Genomic DNA, 18640 nt, shown 5'->3' on the forward strand with positions numbered 1-18640 from the left:
CGTTGCGGTCTGTGTATAATGAGAGTTATCTGTTTCTGTGGCCCACGGTTAACGAGGGTGTCATGTGGCTAGCACAACGACCAACCGCATTTACTTTCCCCAACTAATACCAGGTGGGCCCCACACATTAGAGTTGGGTGGACTTAGAGGCGCCCAAAGATCCCCTCGTCTCCCAAATAAGAAATAGAATAGTAAATAAATGCATGTCACAAAGATGCAATTTTATTTATTTATAATTTAATCATAATCAGAACTATTTATTTCAAGACTATAATGACAATTGTTTCATGTTGAAACCTAAAACATGGCAACGCATATCAAATATTTACATCAAGTGAACTGTTTTAGAACATTATCAAAAGCACAGCTACTTAGGCTTATGATTTTTACGGTTGGGGGTCGCCGCATTAAGTAATATATGGGCATATTGGGTGAGAAAATTTGAAGTGAAAGGCTGTTAAGGCGGTAACATTGTAGCCCTATCTTTGTGGGCTACCTCCGTAAGTTGTGGGCTTAACATTGTAGCCCTATTTTTGTTGGCTACCTCCGTAAATTGTAGGCCTAATAATGTAGCCCTATTTTTTTCGGCTACCTCCTTGAGGTGAGGGCCTAACATTGTAGCCTATATATGTAGGCTACTTCCTTAAATTATATCCTAACATCGAATATTCGTATGCTACTCCCATAAGTTGGACTTCAATGTAGGTTACATTATATAGCTCCTAAGTTGTAGCATTGTAAAATTGTAAACTTCGTCCATAAATTGAAGTACGCTGTTAAAATGTGTTAATGTACGTAGGTGACATCATTTCTATAAAATTATATAGTGTTTATGTTTATGTTTTACATGTTTCGGATGTTCCTTCAGAGTTGAAGATAGTTTACTTCCTAGTCCAAACCTCCCGCTGGACGACGGGGGATGGGAGCGGGCAGGGTTTGAACCCTCGACCGTCGATAAATCCGAACGACAGTCCAGCGCACAAACCGCACGACCAGGCAGCCATCCCGACCAGGCAGTGGGTAAGCAGATGAGATTGTTTGTAATTTAAAAAAAAATGTTCCTGATGTTGCTTCAGAGTTAAAGAAAATTTTGATTTACTACCTAATCCAAACCTCCCGCAGGACGACGGGGTTGGCAGAGGGCAGGGTATCAACCCGGGACCATCGACAAGTCCTAACGACAGTCCAGCGCGCATAACGCACAAGGCAGCCATCCTTGTAGACCATATATTTATATTTATGACGGATTTACGAAAATGCAAGACCCGCGCACTTTAGGCCTATACCCTCACCTTTAATTCAATTTAAACTTTTTAACAAAATATGCATGTCAAATAAAAGAGGCTAAATGGGATTAATATAAAATAACGTTACTCGATTATTCTCTTCACCAATAAAGCCTAACGTGATTATATATATATATATATATATATCATCTATTAAATTAATATTAGCCTTTTAATACAAGTTTGAAGCCGGAAAATTTTGATTTCTATAGTTATACGAAATTCTACCCAAGAGAATGGTCGTATTTATGACAATAGCTTGTGCCTACATTTACAGCCCCTCCTCTCACATGTTCATACATGAGAATGACTTTCTGACGGAAAACTTCTGACTATTAAGGGAAAACATTTTTTTTTTGGTCTACGAAGTTACTATAACAGTTTGATAACCACTGCCACTGCATATTTATCCCGTTTAGATTTAGCTAATTAACAAATTAGCATCGAAACTCGTGTTTAGTAAGTGTTCTTGGTGCTTACTCAGTTACTGCTAACCTGGACAGCTTCCGTTTGCTCGGTGATTGTTTATCGAAACATTGAATGCACCTTGTGCGATTGTCTGGCTATAGAATATCAACCCCAACACATAGTGACATAGCCATAGCAGGTAAGTTAATTTTTTTTTTCAAATATATAGTGATTTTAGTCTAGACTCCGCTGCTAAAAGCGGAGGAAATTACCCTATATATTATATAATTTATATAATATGATTTATTATATAAGAATATAGATCTAGATATAAAAAATAAATGAATTTAATAAGCATAGCCGAGATAGGCTGCTCATAGGCGTCATAGGCATAACTAACTTGTTACTTAAGACTTGTAAGCCGGCATAAGCCAAGCCTAAAGACTAAAGGTAATATTAAATATATAAAATATAATTTATAATAGTCTAGTAATAGATCTACTATATGTCTATATACTATTATACTTTATATAGTCAATATAGATCTAATTATTAATATTATCTAGATCTACATATTAAATATTAGTGATGTCCACTGATGTAAGGTATTACTTTTTTATTACATTTAAATTTAATGTAGAGGTCTAGTCTCTAATGACTCTGTAGAAATAGATCTAGATCTAGAATCTATGTCTAGTTGAATAGTATATAATATATAATAATTCAAAATCATTGGAACTGTCATTCATGCAATCATGATTCACTCAATGACTCATCGTCATTGACATCATAAATCATAAATGACATGATCATTTCTTCAGTGGCATCTTCAAAAACCTTCAAAACCTACACATTTCATTTGTACAGTCTAGAGAATCTAGTCATACTAGTCATAGTGACAGGTCTGACAGTCATACATGCTATATTATTATTGACTTAAATTTAAACTCTGCTAACTCTTTGGTTTTCCAGGCTGATTCAGGCAACCCATTCCATTCTCTAATCAATGGCACTATTATAGTCACTAGGTAAGAAAAGGCACCTCTTGTATGAATTAGTTCTAGCATATATATATGGAATTTATATGAAATGTGTCTCTATCTATAGATTTTATATGTAATACAGAGTCTAGATAAGATGTAGATCTATATATTTGATGGTGGCCTATACAACCCGAAGCAGCTCAAAGCAAAGTAAAAAAAAAATCAGCAGTAATCAGGGACTTGCTATTTGCTGACAACTGTGCCCTAAATGCCTGCTCTGAAAATTATCTGCAAAAGATCATTAGTAACTATGTATCGCCAATGCTAGTGCATCCTATTTCAGAATGTCTAAAATGTTTAGAATAGATGGGTATCTCCACATACACAAAGCTAGGGATTTATTGAGCTGTCCTCCTCTCGACAGTTCTCTATGCCTAAAAAACCTGGACAGTGTGTATATATATACTTTCACATGACCCATCTCAGAAAAATACTGAATGTTAAATGGCAAGAAAAGATACCAGATACTGAAGTCCTTCAAAGAGCGGGCCTGCAAAGCATGCACACAATCCAGATGCAGTCACAGCTGTGATGAGAAGGCCACATCTGCGCAGTAGACGACTGCAGCATCCCTAAACGACTCCTGTATGGCCAATTAAGGGAAGCCCTCACAAGGTGGACAAAGAAAACACTTCAGTGACACCCTCAAAGCTTCTCTGAAAGCATTCAGCTTTGACTCAGACACCAGGGAGACAGAAGCACATAAAACTGGCGCACATATTGCAGGGGGCACTAGAACATTGCTGGGAGAAGAATAGCATCAGAGAAAAAAAGGCCAATGACACTAGCTCCAGCTGGAATAACCTGCCCATTGTGCAGCCAAACTTTGTAAAATGTTTTACATGTTTTGGGTGTTCCTTCAGAGTTGAAGATTCCAAACCTCCCACAGGATGACTGGGGATGGGAGCGGGCAGGGTTTGAACCCTGGACCATCGATAAATCGGAACAACAGTCCAGCGCGCAAACCACACGACCAGGCAGCCATCCAAGGTCTCACCAGCCACATGTGGAGGCTCAAAACCCCAGTGCAAAGCCCTCAGCCCCCTGGATGACAAAAGACATCATCGAACTTCAATGGATGAACTTAATTATAGATTCTTAGATCAAGACTAGTTTGGATCTGCCATATACTGTTTCTTCACTAATCATAGGTCTAGAATTATATGTATTTAAATTATACTTCCCCCTTCATTTGTCATGGTGTGAAGCTTCTACCTGGGCATTAGCAATGGTCGGGATGATGTCATCATCCACTGATATTTTTTTTCATGGTTGATTCCTAAAGCCTTTGTTTTACATGTTTCAGATGTTCCTTCAGAGTTGAAATAAATGAAGATAATCTACTTCCTAGGCGAAATCTCTGCAAGATGACGGGGATGGCAGTGAACAGGTATGAATCCTGGACCAATGGCAATCCAGCACACGTACCACATGGCCAGGCAGCTTTTTCATGTTTTGGAATAGCTACAAGGCTGCAGAAGAGTTTTTCTTCTCCTAGGTGGTAGCTAGCCATTGTTAATGAGCCCCTCCTCCCTGAATCTTACTGGTTCAGACCCAGTTACCTGCCTTCGTCCTTGACCTTTTATTGAAAAGAGGTTTCCCTTGGCTCAACATCTAAGCCACACTTCTTGGACTAGTTTTCGACATTTTATAAGTATTGGCGTGCTTATTAAATATAATATCCATTACCACTTCTGGCAATGACAACCTTTCTGGACCTATATGTGTCCAGGAAAGAAAGTGGCACTACAATTACTATTTTATAGAAAAAATAAAAGAAAAGAAGGTAGGTAGGTAAACAAAAAGTTTACAGCCCACGGATCTTTGATCTAGATCTTTTCTATATTCAAGCATCTATAAAAACTTAATAAGAGGATAGGTCATACTTAAATGGCAGGTTTTCATCTACAGTTTTAATTTATAATTAAATTATTTCTGAACTTGAGTATTCCATATTCTAGTTAGGCATGTCTGAGATTTTATTAGGGGGCACGGTGGTGGAGTGGTTAAGCACTTGGCTTCTGAACCTGGGGTCCTGGATTTGAAGACTGGGATTTTGAATTTCAGGATTTTTAGGGCGTTCTTGAATCCACCCAACTCTAATGGGTACCTTACTTTTATTTGAGAAAGTTAAGGCGGTTGGTCGTTGTGCTGGCCACATGACACACTGCTTGTAAACCATTGGCCAAAGAAACAGATGACCTTAACATTATTATTATTGCTTTTATATAGCGCTACTTTCATGCTTATAGCATGCTCAGAGCGCTTTGGTCCAATCTCATATGTGGACCAGTGGGGGGGAGGGGGTATCTAGAAGTTGGTTGACCGTGCTGCCTTTAGGCGCTCAGTAAACACAACTCTGCCCGAGTCGGGTGTCGAACCTCGAGCCCCCTTCTAGGTAGTCAAGACAAGCCAAGTTCAAGCGCACTTAGCCTCTCGACCACGCTTCCCACAAATCATCATCTGCCTTATAGATAGCAAGGTCTAAAAGGGGAACTTAACTTTTCTAACTCTGAGATTTCGGATATTTAGAAAACATGTTATTACTTACTTACTTGTATAAGGAAGAAAAACGCACAATCTGAAAAATGGCCAGCTCCTCTACCATCGAAGCAAAAGCCACCTTAACCTGCGCTATCTGTGAACGGGAGTGTCTCTCCGAAAAAGGGCTCCACAGCCACATGAGGAAGTGTGCTCTGAGATAAACCATAGTCGTTCTACGACTGAGAGAGGCCAATGTGGGAAGCGTGGTCGAGAGGCCAAGTGCGCTTGAACTTGGCTTGGCTTGGCTACCTAGAAGGGGGCTCGAGGTTCGACACCCGACTCGGGCAGAGTTGTGTTTACTGAGCGCCTAAAGGCAGCACAGAAAACCAACTCCTAGATACCCCCCCCCCCCCCCCCACTGGTCCACAAATGAGATTGGACCAAAAGCGCTCTGAGCATGCTATAAGCATGAAAGTAGCGCTATATAAAAGCTATAATAATAATAATAATAATGTATAAATATTTTTGATTATATTTTGATTGAGCTTTAACTGCTGGTTTCTTTCATTACAATATTAGTCTGCACATAGACTGATTGATCTGATTTGTTACCGGTACACTGTTTTTACATTTTAGCTTTAAATGTTGATTTCCTTCATTACAGCATTATCTAGATCTGATTTATGACTGTTTTTGTGTGTTAGAAATTAGAAAATTAAAAAATAAATAATTTGTTGATCTAATCAATATTTATATTTATAATTTTCAGATCTGAAGCCAGGGTTTTATGGCTCTATAATAAAAACTAAAATGTAACTCTTTGAGCTATTCAAACTTACCTAGATAACAATAAGCTGTCAAATAGTGTACAGGAGACTAACTTTGAAAATAACACCTTTAGTAAAATCACTAAATTTAGAAAGCCTTCTGGACAGAAGGCTCAAAAGTAAAGTAGCAATCATACATAAAACACTGAAGCATAATCTTCAAATACAAAAACAAAATTTAATAAAACACTCTGAAAGACACAAAGATAAAGGCACATTCCTCGTCCCATATGCTAGGACAAATTTGTACAAATACTCCTTCTTCCCTAGTGCTATTAGAGCATGGAATGGGTTGCCTGAGCTAGCCAGGAAAACCAGTGACTTGGCAGAATTTAAGTCATTGGTTAATATGCATGACTAAATGCATGACGCGTAGGACGTAATCATCTTCTTTTTTGAAGTAACGTCTGTATTATATAAGATAAAAACCTCTGCTTTAACTTAGGTAAGAAAAATAGTAAAGAGTTTGGATTAAATGAATTTCTACATTTAATAATTATTTATTAAGTGAAGTAATTTCAAATCTAAAGTATAATTTGTTGTAATTTATTTTATTTTTTCAAAGTTTAATTTATATCTTCAGGTCAATCCTTAGCCAAGATAAATCAGCAATATGCTCCTGCAAAAGGATAATACATTTTTTCAAAAGAAATAGAAACTAATGTAGACTGTTGTGAGGATGGTGCCAAGTTTGAACAATGACCGCCATCATCCTCCCTGTCCTCCAGTTGTGGTCTTAAACTTTATATCTAAGAAAAACAAACAGAACCAGACTTTTTTAATGCTAAATAACAACCAGGCCTGTATAATTGTCTTCTGAATATTTTAGGGACTTGATGGTAATGTTTTGAATCATTCAGTGTGGAATCAAATGTATCAGTGATATTCAAACTATGATCCATAGGCCATATCCAGCGAGTGACAGGTCTTAACTGGTCACTTGAAATTCTCGCTATGCAGAATGAAGCAGAAAAGACTTAATTCATTGAACACCACAATTTTGTGTGACCTGTGACAGACATATTGCACACATTTGGCCCCTAGAGCAAACAAGATTCAGCACCATTGTAATACATACAGTTTGCAAGCCAACATAATTTTTTATTTGGATCTGAGAACATTTATAAGTATCTAACACTATTCAACACTTTCTGACAGCCGAAACTTTGCAAAATACATGGTTACAAGGAGTGTTCCTTAAATGTGTGTATGTTAAAATAAAAATTGTGCTGTCTCGTGTATTTCAATGAAGTGTGATTTATCAGTATTTTGTAACAAGTACTGAGTCTCTGTGTAACTGGTTTCTAAAACTAACATAAACTATTTTGCTAAAAAAAAATAATTAAATGTACTTTTTTCCTTTAAGATAGGACTTTTTTTTTTCCTTTTAGTACAATACTTATAATAATTTTTATCATAATAAATCAATACATAATCTAGATAATTTAGCATTTGTCTGCCTTTAGATGTATAAAAATGAATTTTGTAAAGATTCTTTTTTTTTAAACTAATTAAATAATGATACTTTTGGAGGTATTTGGCACTATAAATATCTTTTCAAATATATGATATATGCTTTTTAGAAAAGCATGTATAGACTCTTTGCAAGTCAGTGTGGATTTCGAGCTGGGAGAGACACATCTGACATGATATTTGTCTTAGCATCAAATGCAGGAAAAATGCAGGTAGCTGATTTGTATGCCAACTTTATCGATCTCAGCAGTGAGATATAGTGAGTCACGATGGCTGGTGGTGATTTCTATCTCAGCTCGGATGCCCTTCAAGATTCTTTGCTATTCTGAAGCTACTGCATGTGGATCGAAAGGTTAAATCAGTTTTAATAGGGACCTGTCAGCTTATTTCTCTGTAGAGAATGGTGTGATGCAAGGTTGTGTGTGTTGATAATATTACCACATTCTGTAGCTTTAGACAGTAAAGGAATCCATCCTATACCTAAATTAGGCAACTATCCTTCAATGATGCTTTGCTGGAGTAAAACATGGCCAGTTATCCAGCCAGAGCTGGAAATGAGCTCCTGCGCAAACTTAGTACTCTTAGTGCTATTGATGACTAAGATACATTGTAGTATATAAACTATGGTAAATTTTTTTTTTTTATATTAGTCACCAAGAATTTTAGACCCTGGATATTTTAAAATTTTAAAAATACATTTTTTTTCAGACTTATCTACATACAAAGAAATCCCAGATGAATAGAATCACTATTTCACTTTTCTTACCATGTTTTATTGTGCTTTAAATGAAGACTGCTTAACACACATGCAAGTTCTCAACTATGCATTCTAGATAAGACTTCAAAGTACTTTAAAACATTTATTTACCAGGGGAATATGTCATTAAGTCTCCAAGATTAGGTGTCTCAAGTGTCACTACACTATTCCTGGCTAACCTATGTTTGTTATAACATGTTATAACAGTTTCATTCTAGCTACACTTTTGGTTTTGAGATTTCTATTCACAAAATTATTTCTTTATTCTTCTAAATATGTATCCTAACTGTATATTCTACTAAATATGTATCCTAACTGTATATAACATTTTTTAGTTTTTCAGATTTCCCTTAGCGAAAATGCCAAAAGTAAGCTATCTCTCCACTGTTCACTGGACCTGACAGAGAATCTGGTATTGAAATCACTGAATCCAAATCTAGTTGCAGCCAAAGTGAGCGAAAGTATGAAAAATGTTATGGTGAGTACACTTTGGTTGACATTTTAGCCTAGGTTTTGGTCAATGAATAACATCTTTATAGGTACATGTAATACTGTTTGATTGTCAAAAGAGCTTAGCTGAAGGCTCTTCAAACTCTAGGCTTGTAAGCCTGCTTGAACAACCATTCTGTCTGGAAGAGATCCAAGTCAATGCCTATGTAAATCATTGCTATTTTTAATTTATCTGGCCGAAGGCCGAGTACACCAGAAACCGCCGCCACTTTCCTTTGTTGTGACAAGCTAATCGTGCAGGACTCGCCATTAGTGTAACGGTCCCTTGAGGAGCGGCGCATGGATTATTGACAGGGACGTGTGAGCTCTCTTTCTACTCCACTCAGTGCAATGGGAAAGCTCTTGCATTCCCTTGAACACTCCCACAGGAGGTTTGTTTTGCTATTCATTTAGCCTGATCACTTCCTCAAATGATCGTTTCCAGTCAGGTACCACATTGAGGCAGAATAGCATACTCGGGAGATGTAATACCAGAAATTAATGTAGTCCCATCCTGAACATCTTTAGAGCAACATAGTATAGAAAAAAAAAGTCTAGACATTTTTTGTAACATTGAGAATTTTCTTGCAGATTTAATCTTAAGTGTCTTCATAGACATATAAGATAGGTTTTCTTTGCTATTTCACTGTGAACTATTTTTTTTTATTGGTTACTGCCACAGACTAGTGGCCAATTAGAATCACTACTTTCCTCTTGCTATCAACTCAATCTACTTTTTAGATTCAGCTCCTCTTTAATTCTTGTGTTTTATTATGTTAAGAGGTTTTATTTCCACCTCCACTTATCTGATTTACTCTTAACACCTCTATTCATCCTATCCCCTTTGGGTTGGAACTCAAAATCAGTGAAACTAGCTTTTAAAATAAAACATCACTGGTTCATTACATCAATGGATTCAGGATTTCCTGAAAGGTAGAGAACAAACTGTAATATTAAAATGGCTCTAAACCAACATTAACAGTCAACTCATGTGTACATCAAGGAACAGTCTTAGTATAATTTACATATATGAATTACCAATTTGCATTAGTTGCATTTGTCAGATTATTTGCAGATGAATTATAGAGATGGAAATCTAATTGGAGCATGTCTTTCCACCCAGAAAAATGTCAGTTATTAAGAGTAATAAAAAATTTAAAACAAATAAATACCACATATCTTCATCTAGGTAAATCAGTTACATGGACTAAAAACTCCAAATACCTAGGTGTTATAGTAAATGAAAAAATTATCATGGAACCTCATATAGAGGAAATTTTTAAAAATCAAACAAAGCAAAAGGTTTTTATTAAAATATATATATTTTCTTTACAAATCCAATAAAGACAAACTCAAATGTTATTTATCCTTGGGTAAGGTTAAAAGAATATATGCATCCTCTGTTTGGGACCCCTCAACTTAAGAAAAAAACATTTAGAAACAAGAAGAATATGCATCCTCTGTTTGGGACCCCTCAACTTAAGAAAAAAACATTTAGAAACAAGAAGAGACACAAAATAGTGCAGTGAGATTCATAACAAATCAATATTCACATTTAGTCAGAATAACACCATTAGTAGAATCATTAAATTTAGAGACCCTTCAGGATAGAAGGCTAAAGTAGCAATTATACATTATAAAACTGAACCAAAATCTTCAAATAAAAAAAAAAAAAAAAAAAAAAAAAAAAAAAAAAAAAAAAAGCAAACTTATATAACACTAAGAAAGACAAAGAGATAAGCACAATTCTGATTCTATTTGCTAGGATGAATTCAATAAGTGCTCATTCTTCAGCCAGGAAAACATTAATATGATTTTATGCACATATTAATGTATTAATTAGACATCTATAAAAAAAAAGTTTTCATTGCAGAATCAAGAAAGACCTTCAGTTAAGACCAAGGAAGTGATTACAGTTAACACAAGTCTGGACCTGGACACATTCTCAAAGCTCTTACCTTTCTTGTGATGTTACTTTGTGAATTCTCCGGTGAATGAAGAAAACTAACTAAATGTGGAGGACCAAGGTATTTTTGTGAACAGTCTTTATGTGAATATCTTATTACTCATATAGTTTAGTTTTGTACATTTACTTGAGATTTTGGTTGTGTGATTATATATATTACATATATATATAGTATTCTCTGTCAAGAGTATGACTTAACAATTAGCATGAAGAAAAAAAACTTTATGGGACCACCTGCTACAACATCACCCTCCATCCTCATAGACGATAACAAACTGGATGCTGTAAATGAATTCTGCTATCTTGGATCCACAATTTAGGATGACCTGTCTCTAGAAGAGGAGAAATGGTTACAGAAGACTGCCTCAACATTCGCTAGACTCAAGTCAAGAGTTTGGGAAAACTAGAAGCTCACTACAGCGACTAAAATGGAGGTCTACAAGGCATGCGTTCTGAGTAAGCTATTGTACAGCAGTGAGTCATGGACCACCTACGCAAAGCAAGAGAAAAAACTAAACTTATTCCATTTGCGCTCTCTCCGAAGAATCTTGAAAATCACATGGAAAGAAAGAGATCCTTCTTGCGCGAACAGGTATTCCCAGTATCTTTACAGTCCTCAGACAACAACACCTGCGCTGGCTTGGACATGTTCGCCGAATGGAAGACAATCGCATCCTGAAAATTATTCTCTGTGGGCCACTTGAGTTTAAAAACTGGTTGCTCCAACCTCCTTTACATGGATGTAACAAAATGGGACCTAAAATCAGCAAACATTGATACTGACCATTGAAATAGCCTTAGCCTTCACTAGGGACAGCAAAAAACTATGGGCCTCAGCTCTGGAAGAAAAGCATGCCATGTGAAAAATGGCCAGCTCCTCTACCACCTAACTGAAAGTCACCTTAACCTACAATATTTGTGGATGGGAATGTCTCTCCAAAATAGGGCTCCACAGCAACATGAAAAAGGGTTTGAGATGAACCATAGTCACTCTACAACTGAAGGGGGCCAACTGGAAGTATTCTCTAAAACAGACATAAGTTAGCTTTTTATAAAATACATTCCTTGACTGGCTTTTTATAAAAAGTTTAAAACAACAACACATGAGGGTATGGGTTGGCTGAGATATTAATCACACAAATACGTTTTTATTTATGGTAAAGTAAATAGACTTCAGAATACAGTTACACTTAAAAATAGATATACAGTTATACCAATTTCACCCTTGTTTTTTTATTGAAAAGTAAAAACATTTGTTAATATATTAGTACAACAAGGGAAATACTTTAATTCACTTTTAGCTGAAATAAAAAATTGAATACTTGTGTGTGATGCTCTTGAAATAGTACAGATCAACACATATACATGTAAAGTATCAAGTCTCATTGAAAATAGATCACATTATTTTCAAACATTGAAAACGTCCAAAACAAAACTCACACTAAAACCCCAACTTGCCTCTCTGCTCTACCTCTGAATCTTCTCCTGTCCAAGCCACATACAAACATTCACAGGTTGGCCCTTGAAACAGAAACATGGATTACCTTGGTCTTCAGCATCAACACACAAAGAAAGAAAAGAAATCCAACATCTTTTTTTATGATTTTTGAATTGGTGACTTGGCTTGACCATGGAAGTGTGGTGGCTGAGTGATAGAGTGCTTGGCTTCTGAACCGCAGGTCCTGTAGCTTAAATGCTGGTGAAGACTTTGGTTTTTAATTTCTGGATCTTCGGGGCGCCTCTGAGTCCACCCAGACCTAGCATTAGTAAATTTGAACTCTCAACCTTAAACCGTACATGAGGATATTAACTCATGGATACTATCAGAACAATATTGCACAAGTCAGCCTCTGAGATCCTAGGGACAAAGCAAAGGAAACTTAAGCCATGAGTTACACAAACATCCTTGATTTATGTAATGGAAGTAGAGAACTAAAAACACAAAAAAGTGAATCCCTTTCTGGCAGAAGAATGCAGTTCAACCAACAAAGAAATATGCATGAAAATGAAGTCAACAAAAGAAAAATTAATCTTTGACCAGCGAGGTATAAGCGATAGTTGCTTGAAAACTGGCAATAGCAAAAAAGCATTTGAAACATTAGAACCTTTAACAAACTGGAACCTTATATTCTTTTTCTCTAAATTATAAAAACAGTAGCAAACTATTGAAAAGATATTTGCACCAATAGTGTTATTTTGGAATACTTTTTTTATAGTTAAAAAAAATGATTAAGAAACATGCAATTTCTTTATTTATAGCCTTAAAAACTACTAGACTTATCAAGACTACAAATCCAATTTATTCAACTAATGCTGATGGTATGTTTTACTTTTTATCTACAAAGTCTTTGTAGTAAGCTAGAAAAATGTAAGCCATAATGATGCAAACTTATAAAAAAAATAATTAATTAATATTTCATTTAAAATAACACACAATTATTCAATTTCAATTTCTTTGTTCATAGCCTCAAACACAACCAGACTTAACCAGACCACTGACCCAACCTATTCAACTAATGCTGATGGTATGTTTTACTTTTTATCTACAAAGTCTATGTAGTAAGCTAGAAAAATAAAAGCCATAATGTTTCAACTTTGTATTGATGCAAACTTATAAAAAAAATTAATTAATTAATATTTCATTTAAAATAACACACAATTATTCAATTTCAATTTCTTTGTTCATAGCCTCAAACACAACCAGACTTAACCAGACCACTGACCCAACCTATTCAACTAATGCTGATGGTATGTTTTACTTTTTATCTACAAAGTCTATGTAGTAAGCTAGAAAAATAAAAGCCATAATGTTTCAACTTTGTATTGATGCAAACTTATAAAAAAAATTAATTAAATAATATTTGATTTAAAATAAAACACAATTATTCACTTTCTTTGTTCATAGCCTCAAACACAACCAGACTTAACGAGACCACTGACCCAAATAAAATAAAATGTGCAATGTTTAATCTAATGTTCTAATTTTCACAGTGATCTTTTTATTTTTAAGCCTTACCTTATTTTCTTAGACCCCGGAAATTCTAGTACACATTCATGCTTCATAATGAATCATGGACAAGGTGATAGCAAATTCATTGTAATATTTCATGTGGCGACTTTCATGTGTGATGCAAATGTATCACACTATATGTCAAAGTGTATTAACAATGAATCACTATATAAAATGCTCTTAAAACAATGGGTGTACCTTTCACAGCATTCTTCACAGAAGTAGTAAGGATGATACGGACTCACATTCCTTTTTTAGATAGTAACATAATAATAAAAATAACAAACATGAGCCACCTCTAGTTCCAATACAAGCCTAAAGTTCAGTCCCTTTAGAGAGGCAAAAGGCAATATCCTTGCAATACTATTGTACAAAACTATGGCATCAAAACTGCTGCAAGATTGTAGTAACAGTTTGCATACTCACATTAAACAAGGGTAAGCCAACAGTACTGCAAGATAGCACTATAGAGCCACAAAACCAACAGTACTGCAAGATAGCATTATAGAGCCACAAATCCAACAGTACTGCTAGATAGCATTATATATATAGCTCTTTCTGTCTCAGAAGACAATGGATGTGCCCAGATGAGTCACTGGCTTTAGTTATGTCTTGAGATGGTGCGGAATCTGGAGTGACTGATCAAGCCAATTCTAGAGCGGCAGAGTTTGCCACAGTTCATGCATCTATATACATCTGTCCTAGGGCTAGCTGACAGGGCAGCTTTCTTTTTCTTTCTCTTGACTGATGCAGCTTCGTTTCTTTTGCATTCGGCAAAGTTTGTACCAGCACGTTCAGTCTGTCTCCATGCTGTCCGGTCTTGGGTTATCTCCTCCTACACACTTTGGTCGATGCCCGTGGCTCTCATGTCTTGCTTGCAGACATCTCTGTAGCAGACCTGCCTACCGTTACGCAAAATGCGTATTCGTTACGCAAAATCTCCCACAAATGACCGTCAGTACGCAAATACGCATTGAACCCGTCGCGTTACGCTTTTCGTATCCTTTTTTCCCCCCCTCTCTTGACTAGCTTACGAGCGGTCACGGAGGTCACGCTAAGCCGTTTTGTTTTGTTGGCCGGGGGGGGGGGGGGGAGTACAGAAAAGGTGGGGGAACACATTGTGTCCAGATCTATACGTTGATTGGTTCTTAAAAGCAATTAGATTTAGTCTAGAAATGAAGAACGCGAGAGTGAGGGAGTTGGTACCGTCAGTTAGCTGATACACCAACGTGACTTTTTTTTTTGTAAGTTCATTAGTAGAATCCCTGATTCCCGTATTCATTTGTATAGAAAAAAATATCGAAGTGCTATCGATTCAAAACACATTGGGTGACATTGTAGATATCTAGTCTAGATCTAGATCTGGATTCTAGATCTAGAATCTAGATAACTTGTTATACAGGAATAGATCTAGCTAGACATTACGATTGATGATTACGTTATGTCATGAGTCTCTACATTACTCTACAATCTAGATCCAATTTAGTTGCAGTATGATTTAGATTGACTAGATCTAGATCGATAACATCTACTACCATCTAGTCTAGATCTAGTCTAGATTAAATTCTTAGTATAGAATAGATCAAGGATGAAGGTAGGCTTACGAAAGTTTGGAGTAGACCTACGTTTGTAGCGGATTCACGGCATCGGTAACACTCTTGAGCCCAGATCTAGAGTAGATTATATTCATTATATAGACATAGATCCAAATCTAGTCTAGATATCATCTCTATTGTCGTATTGATTTAGATTGTAGATCTAATCATGACATCTAGATCTAATATTATATAATATATATATATATATATATATATATATATATATATATATATATATATATATATATATATATATATATATATATATATATATATATATATATATATATATATATGACAAAATAGTGGTTCGCGTAAGTGTTACGCATTGTGGTGCCAAAATACGCATTTTGACCATCAGCGTTACGCATTTGGACTTTTTTTGGTAGGCAGGTCTGCTGTAGGTTAATATTGGGCGGCCCTTGGGTCTGGCTCCCTCTGCAAGCTCAGCGTGTAACATGTCTTTAGGAATTCTTCCATCTGACATACGAGTGACATGACCGAGCCAGCATAGTCTTCTCTGTTTAAGGAGAGCATAGATGCTATGCATGTTGGCCTGTGTCAAAACTTCCTGGTTGGTGACATGATCCCTCCAGAAGATGCACATTATGCGTCGCAGGCTGCGTTGGTGGAAGCTATTTAATCTGTGTTCTTGAGGCATGTAAGTTGCCCAGCTCTCACTGCCATAGAGAAGTGTGCTCAGAATGCAGGCATTGTATACAAGGATTTTTGTTACCGTGGTCAATTTGGTATTTTCCCACACATGCTTGGAGAGTTTTGCCATTGCTGCAGAAGCCTTTCCTATTCTTTTTGTCAGCTCTGTGTCTAAATCTAGGTTGCTGGCTATTGTTGTTCCCAATTATGTGAATTCCTGCGCCACCATAAGTGTGTGATTTCCAATATGTATCACAGATAGCATTATAGAGCCACTAAACCAACAGAACTGTAAGATAGCATTACAGAGCCATTAAACCAACATTCATCATAGTGAGAATAAGGGTCTATAACAAAAAGCAATACAGCAGCAAAAGTGTGTAAGGTAGCATTATAGAGCCATCAAACCAACATTCATCATAGTGAGAACAAGGGTCTATAACTAAAAGCAATACAGCAGCAAAATTGTGTTTTAGGAGTCAGCACACAAAAAGACTTGGTGCCAGAATAATATAAGTACACACCACTGACACACCACAGTCATTAATAGCAACAGTGTAGTACTTCTCTGACAATTGGTTTTTAGAAGAGTATTATAGATTTGTTGAGATTTTAAAGACAAATATTGTGATTTTGGAATTATTATTTTTTTACTTTACTTTTTTCTAAATGTTTTTCATAATTATAATATTGTTTTTTTGTTGTTTTTTTCTCTTAGGCTCAATGGATAAAAAAATCCTAATGGTCATTTCAATTTGCTCAACTTTCTTGATTGCTGTTGCATTGGTTTGTACTGGCATTTTAATTTACATTTTGGAAAAGAGTATTCAATGTCGGTTCAGGTGAAATTATTTTTTGTATTTAAAGGATTATAAGCTACATTTGTTTTGATTTTTAAATCAACTTTCTCATCCTTTTTATGTTTCCCATGTTTGGTACTTGAATAATAGAATACAGACGGTACTTCAAAAAAGAAGATGATTACTATTTGGGCATAAATAAACCCACTCCTTTGTAGACACTACTTCCATCTTTATAAAACTCTAAACCAGGCCCTCTTAGTCTTTAAATGCCCCTAATTAATTCACAAATTCTGTTACCACATTAACCCAGCATAACCAGCTGAAAAAAACAACAAATTATGCTATTCTTCCTTGGTACAGACCGCAAAAGAGCTCAGGGCAAAAAGCTGGCTGGAAAAACTAGAACGTCGCAGAGCAGTCCTCTGTATTTTTAGTTCCTATTTCTCACAATGATGCTAAATGTTTTACTCACCGTAAACTTTTTTTTATGTGCGAAATGGAAAATCATGTCTGATTTTGGGTTAAATTTGTGTGTGTTTTTATTATTCAAGGAAGTCACTTGTCAAATATAAGCCCAACGTCCATCCACTGATTCTTCACCAGGATGTTTGAAGGAAAGGGTTTTAGCTGTTTAAGATATCACTCGTGGAAGTTTGATATTAATAAAATATAATTCCTTTTTGTTCTACTAAAATAAAAGCAAAAGGAAATTTGAAAGTTTTTTTTGCTTAAATACAACATATTCATCATCCTATATCTTCAAAGCTGATAGAATCCTCCTAGCATTGTTTAAGTTCGCTAAATCATTCACAAATTTTTGTATATCAATACCATCTTTTTCCTAAGTCAGCCATTCATGTACTTTTTTAACAGCACCAATATTGAAAAGCTGCCTTTTGTGCTTATTGTCATGCTTATGTCTCAGAAACTAGAAATACTATAGAAAAACTTATTTCACCATGGCCTTAAATGTGCTTAAAAAAAAGATGTGACAGCTGCTTTTAGTCTGTTCCTTTTCTTTAAATATTATACATGCATCTAGGTGAAATGTGACATTGTCTAAACTAGCATAATGTTCTGTTTCAAGTGTCTATAAAGCAAAAACAAGAGACAAATAAAAATGCAGTTTTTTGGATTATGGGTGATTTCAACCTACCTGATATAAATTGGAAAACACTAACCATAGATAAACACCAAAACCTTAAGGACATAAATGAGCTTTTCATAGAAACTTTACACAACCTAAGTTTAGATTAAATCATTAAAAAACCAACTAGATTAAACAACACATTAGATCTCTTCTTAACCAACAGACCTGGATTAGTAGTTGATTATGAAATTATCCCTGGTCTATCAGACCATGAGATCATAAAAATACACAGTCAGATAAAAGCAGTAGCCAATACAAAACCCAAAAGAAAAATCTTACTCTGGAATAAATGTAACCTAACACAACTACACCAAGCTGCACTAAACTTTCAACAAACATTCTTATTAGAAAAAGACATTAACCAACCAGTCGATGACCTCTGGAATTTCATTAAAAACCATCTTAAAAGCATAATAGAAAATCATATACCAACTAAATATACATCAAACAAAATAAATAAATGCTGGTTTAATAATAGACTAAAGAAGCTTTGTAAACAGAAGGAAAACCTCTATAGAAAATTTAAAGAAACTAATGCAGAAAGAGTTTACAAAAAGTATATAAAAATTAAACACTTAACCCAAAAAGTAAGCAGACAGCTGCAGAGTGAATACATAAACAATGTAATATCTAAAGATAACAACAAAAACCTATGGTCATACATTAAGTCTAAGAAAATGGAAACAACAGGC

The 18640-nt window shown here is 35.5% G+C and overlaps 1 long non-coding RNA gene across 7 annotated transcripts; it reads left to right on the plus strand.

Annotated features, from left to right (window-relative positions):
* Nucleotides 1-1714: 1714 nt before the first annotated feature.
* On the plus strand, nt 1715-17286 carry LOC106063763 (uncharacterized). Of its 7 annotated transcripts, none has more exons than XR_008774632.1 (8): nt 1715-1893; nt 4044-4127; nt 8614-8756; nt 10641-10794; nt 12993-13052; nt 13199-13258; nt 13422-13481; nt 16714-17286. It is a non-coding gene; the product is annotated as an uncharacterized LOC106063763 (long non-coding RNA). The 7 variants fall into 7 exon arrangements; XR_008774631.1 differs by lacking the exon at nt 16714-17286 and adding an exon at nt 13639-13677; XR_008774633.1 differs by lacking the exons at nt 1715-1893; nt 16714-17286 and adding exons at nt 2662-2722; nt 13639-13677.
* Nucleotides 17287-18640: the final 1354 nt, after the last annotated feature.

This window comes from Biomphalaria glabrata, chromosome 14 (genome assembly GCF_947242115.1).
Source record: "Biomphalaria glabrata chromosome 14, xgBioGlab47.1, whole genome shotgun sequence".
Taxonomy (NCBI): domain Eukaryota; kingdom Metazoa; phylum Mollusca; class Gastropoda; family Planorbidae; genus Biomphalaria; species Biomphalaria glabrata.